At 48.6% G+C, this 6,000-nt stretch overlaps 1 protein-coding gene across 3 annotated transcripts in view; it reads right to left on the bottom strand.

Annotated features, from left to right (window-relative positions):
* FAM107B (family with sequence similarity 107 member B) overlaps positions 1 to 1,933 on the bottom strand; it is a 61,819-nt gene extending 59,886 nt beyond the window's left edge. Inside the window, exon 1 of one of the 3 annotated variants that reach the window (XM_069801661.1) lies at positions 1,757 to 1,933. The gene's annotated coding sequence lies outside the window, so the exon portion shown is untranslated. The remainder of the gene's footprint in view (positions 1 to 1,756) is intronic. The other 2 variants (XM_069801658.1, XM_069801660.1) reach the window with 2 other exon arrangements.
* Between the last annotated feature and the right edge of the window lie 4,067 nt (positions 1,934 to 6,000).

The following is a 6,000-nucleotide window of genomic DNA, read 5'->3' on the forward strand; positions in this document are numbered from 1 at the left end:
GCAGTTTGGACTCTGAAAAACAGAAATGACACTTCACCTGCCAAAATCATCCCTGGCAAAACTCCACCAACATCAGTGGAACTACACCAAGCATGAAATTGGCCCACAGTTGCTTTAAGACAATAAAGGCTTTGTTTTAGGAGATATAGGGCTTTTGTGGTTCTTTTTAATAAAGCTCAGCAAACAATTGTTTATTGTCCCTGAGCAAATATCACTGACAATAAGCAAGCAGCTATCACATTCATAGTACACGCTGTCTGTCCATATATTGCTAGGAAAACAATCATCAATAAAGCAAGAGATTCTCAGTGTCCTGTTCATATCACAGGGAGATTAAAGACAGTTTAAATGCCTCTCAAATTGCCTACAAGATCCACAAGCAATTATTCCCTTTTTTAACAACGTTCTTCCAGGCTCCCACTTCTCTGACAAGTCAATGCAAGTTAAATATCCTCATCGGTGCTCCAGGATTGAGCGCACACATGTATGTACCACAACGCAGCACAGCACCACTGCCAGAGGGTTATTCAACAACATTCCCACCGCAAACTATACACAGCGACCACACTATGCTCACACAGAAGCATCTTTTCCTTGTTTTGTTGCATTTTTGTTTGACTATGCGAATTCTCAACAAAACCCAAAAAGTTCACGTGTTCCTGCCTCTCTCTAGAGTTTGCTACAAGCATGCCCTGAACTTACAGGACCAGACTCTGCTCCACCACCAGCCATGGCCATACACTGCATTTGCACAGTATAGACGTATGCCAGAACTCATTAAGCTATGAAAAAATCCAACGGAAGAAGCAAACAAGTAAAGTTACACAGAGTTCCTGCACTGCACCCCTTCCCCTTCTGAACCCCCAAAAAATATTTATCCGTGCAGTTACCCTGGCCAGCTGCACTGCCTTTCAAACCAATGTGTAGGAAAATCTGGACATTTGGACACTCGGGGCCCTTGAGGGAAACTTTGACAGAACCGCACTGGAGCGCTTGCTGCACTCCCAGCTTTTACTTTTTTTTAAAGATTTGTAAGGAAACATCCACTCTCCACAACAGAAGTTCAGCTGCTCTGAATTCTCATTTTACAGGGCAGGACATATAGAAAATAAAACAAGTATATTGTTTTATTTGCTTCTCCTTTTCCACCTCTTCTTCCTATCGGACACCACACGCCCCCGGCCCCACCAGGCTCCAGCCCCCAGACCCCACCATGCCGTGGGGGTGCCCCGACCGCAGCCAAAAGTCACCGGAGAATAAAAGTTGCCCCACCGGCAAGCCGAAACCGGCAAGCCGAAGCCGGCAGCCCCACCGGCTCCACAGCGCCGGCGAGCCAGGGGGAAACCCGCGAAGCGGCTAACGGCTCGCCCGCGGGGGTCGGCGGGCGCCCGGCCGGCGGGACCGGCGGCCCCCCCGGGCACCCTTCTACTTCCCTCCCTCCCTTTTTTCTTTGCAGAGCCACGATTAACCCCCCGGGTTTCCCCTCACGAATGAAGTCGCAGAGTCGGGGCTCTCCCTCGGGAGCCCCACGGCCCGGGGGTGCCGCCGCCGCCGCCGCCTCCCTCCCCCGCACAGCCCTCCCGCCGGCGGCACCCCGAGACCTTGTGGAGGGGGCGCGGTGATGGGACCCCCCCCCCTCACGCCACGGACCCTCACAGGGAGCCGCCTTCCCTCAGCGACCCCCCGCGGCCGTCCCGTCCCGTCCCGTCCCACCCCGCCAGCGTCGCGCCTTTGTGTGAGGAGACACAAAACCTACCTCGCCGGGGCGGCTCTCCCCGCCCGGCAGCGCGGGGCGTGGGGGGGAGGACGAGGGCAGGGAGACCCCGAGGCGCCCGGCGGGAGGAAGGAGGGAAGGAAGGAGACCGGCAGCCGCCCGCCCGCTCCCTGACTGACTGACTGAGGGACGGACTGCCCGCCGGCACGGCCCCGCCACACGCGCGGAGCCGGCCCGGCCTCGCCTGAGGGGAGCGGCGGGGCGGGCCGGGGGCGGGCCCGCCGCTGAGTCACCGCCGAGGCCGCCCGGCCGCCTCCTTTGTTGTCAGGCGTGGAAAAATCCGGGCTTGGGGGGGGTGGGCTGGCGGGGTGGAAATCCTGAGAGAAACGGTGGGGGGAAAAAAAAGGGGCTGTGTGGAGGCGGAGGTGGGCGCCGTGGAGCCCTGCCTCCTCGGGGCGGCGGGGGGGGGGGAGCTGCGGCCCGGCCCGGGAGGGACAACACGCGTGGGGTGCCCGCGGGCGGTTTTCAAACGCTCGCCGAGGCCGTTGGTCCTCTTGAGTGGGCCCACTCACCTGCAGGAGCCGCCCCTCTCTCCATGGCAGAGGAATGTCCTGCCTGTGCCTTCCTTTAACTTTCCCCGAGTGGTTTTTTATTCTCCCTTTCCGTGGCCCGGAGCCCTGCCCGCTGTGGATATTTCCACCGGTCAGTCTGTAGGGATTAAAAATTCCCACTCTGTGAGCAGACCCATCTGAGTAAGAGGCCAAGAAATCACAGCCAGCCGGCCAAAATGTGCCTCAGCACGTCCCAAAATCTGTTTCATAGCGAGTACTGTGTGATGGAGACGCGACAGGGAGCCTGGGACACAGCACAGCGTGCACACTTTGGGAATGAACCCCCAAAAAAGAAAGACCTCTGGGGGTGAAATGTGTCCTTATACGTTGATGTACATACTTGGATTGAATTGATTTCTTTTGTATATTTATCGCTAGGATTTCTTCAGAGCAGATGACCTGAATCGCAGCAAAGTGACAGAAGCAACTTGAGCCATCCCAGGGATGGAAAGCTCCAGACTGATTTCAAGAGCTCAGTAACTTGAGCTGAGCATTCAGTGTCGCTTGGGCTGTGGAGACAGACCCTTCCCCTCCAAAAACCCCCAAGAAGTCCCTGCAGGAAGGGTACTGGGTGCTCAGTAGATGGTGCTGTTTCCACCGAATCGGTCCTAAATAACCCACTGCCCCAGAGTGGTTAAGGGGAGTGAGTGGGTAAGGAGAAATATGTTTTCTGTGGGGCAAGGCTGAAATCTGGGGTGCAGGTACGTACTAAAAGAACGCTCAGGTCTTTGTGTGCGGCTCTTCTTTCACTAGGAAGAAAAGGCAGCCTGGGTGAAACCTAACAAATCAATGAAATCCAGAGCATGGGTGGCCACTGTCAGTTCTGGTTCAATTTGAGTCTGTTGCCAAGCTCCAACATATGCAATCAGAGCTATGCTGTGAACAAATGAAATGTTATAAAATACTACATGCTCCTCAAAAAGTCACTTGTGGCGTGAGAAGTTGGACACCCATTTGTGTTGTCCATGTTCACAGTGTCAGCCCTGGTTATGGGCAGCCTCGTTTCCCAGGTGCCCTTTCCTTCACAGGAATGTTGTGAGATATAGTTGTTCTGTATGTGGAGCCCATGGATACTGTATAGAGAAAAACCTCATAAAAATTGATTTTTTTTTTATTAAATGCAGTACAATGATGTGCCTAGATGAATGAGGAAGTATAAATATTGAATAGTTCCCTGTTCTGTGAGCAGCTCTCCATCTGAAGCATGGGAGGGGGAAATGGTGTATGACCAGGGAATTGCAAACAGCAAGGAAATAACATGAACTGCAAGGCCAGCTGGAATGCTGGTTTTCCCTATCTTTTGCATTCTTGACCTTACGGACCTCTCCATATTATTTCTGTATGTAAACATTAACCGTTTGTATTCTAAAGACGCTTTGTAGTCCTGATGAAGTCTTTACCTCTGTTGCCTTAGACACTGCACAGGCAGTTAGTTGTCCCTGCTCTGAAATCTGACACTTTACAGCAGTGTTTCCCAACCCTTTCTCAGCTCAGACAGCTATTTTGCTGCGATACATACCATCTTCTCAGCAGATCCTGCACATCCACACCTTTAAATGGAATGTAACACTTTGCTGAAGCTACTAAAAATTTCTGGGTATCTTGCCATGGCTTGTCAAAAGAGCACAGGCATTTTTCATGGTGATAGCTACTTTGTTCCGGTGTTACATTCAGTTTAAGTGTGTGGTTATGTGGTATCATTGGCCATACCAGGTGCAGATTAAGCAAAGTCCCTCCCCACACATATTATCAGCTTGTGCTCCATGAAATGACTGTATTGCCATGCAACCCCTAAGCTACCATGGCTGTATCCAGACTTGAAAACTATTGCTGGATGTAAGAGAGAAAGAGGAAGATTTGGGAGAGACAGAAGACTGAAAGGACTCACCAAGAACACATCTGAGGACCAGTGATGGCTGAGATCAACCTGTTACCCTAGTGTCTTAATTCCTCACTGAGTGCCTCATACAAGACAGCGGTCAAATAATAGCTCTGAGTCGAACATCTCACAAGGAGTTTAAGGGATAGCTTGTGTCATCAGTTTGCCTGGTTTTGGTGCAAGGGCTGCTAGGTACCCCAAACCCCTCACTGGGGAGAGAGTGAGTCAGTCCAGCTCGGCTCCAGCCCGTAAGTGAGGAACAGGGACACATGAGGAGTCAGTATTGTCCCCCATCTGTGAGCCACTCAGGTTCCTGGTGTTCCCCTTCCTTCCTTAGGGCACATCGTATGTGCCTCATGCCTCTTGACCACATGAAAATTACAGTGCGTGGTTCATGTGATAAACAAATTTGGCCACAACTGCATTTTATTCATGACAAGCCTTCTTCCTCCAGCACTGTGGGTACTGAAGCTCCAGAAAGCACTTGAGAAAGCCTCAGGAATCTTTCTAGATGAAAAGCACTATATAAATGTAAGACGTTACCATTTTATTTTTAAATGAAAAGCAGTGTATTGGAATCCAGAAAATGAATAAACTGGCTGCACTTTAGAACAACTTTCAGACAGAATGATGCACTGGAAATACTTAACAAGATAAATCCCTTTTTTATTAACATTATAGCCAAAAGTATACAGTCATTCTATTGTGTAAGTGTCATGGGACGTATGTAGTATGTAGTTTGGCATTTTGGTATCTTATGAATCAAGTATTATGTATTTTAATTGCCTGCTGGTCTTCGTATTTCTTTTCAGTCAAACTGCAGAATTAAAAGCAAAATCATCCTTTAATTACTTGTGTTGTCCTTTTTGTGGGGTAGGGAATTGCATTTTACTCCATGCCTGTACCATACCTGGCCTTTGAATGTTACCATAATATAACCTTAAATAATAATGATAATGATAATGATGATGATGATGATAATAATAATAATAATTATAATAATAATTTTACTGTGGCAGAAACAAAGTGGAGTACAGAGTCAGCAGCTGTGGGATTCCCCTTGCTTAATTTTAGCTGTCTGAAAGCAGAAGTCTCATCTAAGCAGGTCATGTAGGCTGTGGGAGAGGTAGGTACCTCCAGAGGGAGATTCATGCCTCCTACCTTAGGTGTCTGTATTAGAATTGGATTAATTGCTTCTGGAAGTGCTTCTGCTGGTTATACAAGGCAGAGGCCTGACAAGCTTCAGCTAGATGCCTTCCTCAGAAATTCTTTAGCTGTGTGTAATTCCTTTACCTAAAGTGGCAAAATGCCTCCCCATTACCTTCTCCTATTTGTAAACAAGAGATGAACACTGCCTGTATACCAGTATTTTTATTCCACATAACATGGCGAAGCACTGACATCATAGGAGAATATGGTTTTCTTTATTCCAATGTGGTCACTTTAAATGTTTTTTTTTCTAGATTTTTAATTTAATCAAAGTAAATCAACTTGAATGCAGGTTGCTATGAAGTTTTTTCCATGCCATAATTCTGCAGAAACATCAGTTAAGTATCTGAAGAAACATCTGCTATGCACATAGATGTATAAATATATATAGGAGCTGAACAATATGACTTTTGAGTTTGCAGGGTTTTCTTTACACAAAGCTAGGGGCATAAAAGGGATTTCCTCCAAGTTTTCCTGTGTATTAATAATGAAGATCAGGATGCCACCTTTGTTTCCTCCCCTTCTGAGCATACAGTGAAAGGAAATGGTTCTGGATCGAATCACAAAGAGCAGTGGAAAAAACCAGA

Source organism: Haliaeetus albicilla, chromosome 14 (genome assembly GCF_947461875.1).
Source record: "Haliaeetus albicilla chromosome 14, bHalAlb1.1, whole genome shotgun sequence".
In the NCBI taxonomy this organism is placed as follows: domain Eukaryota; kingdom Metazoa; phylum Chordata; class Aves; order Accipitriformes; family Accipitridae; genus Haliaeetus; species Haliaeetus albicilla.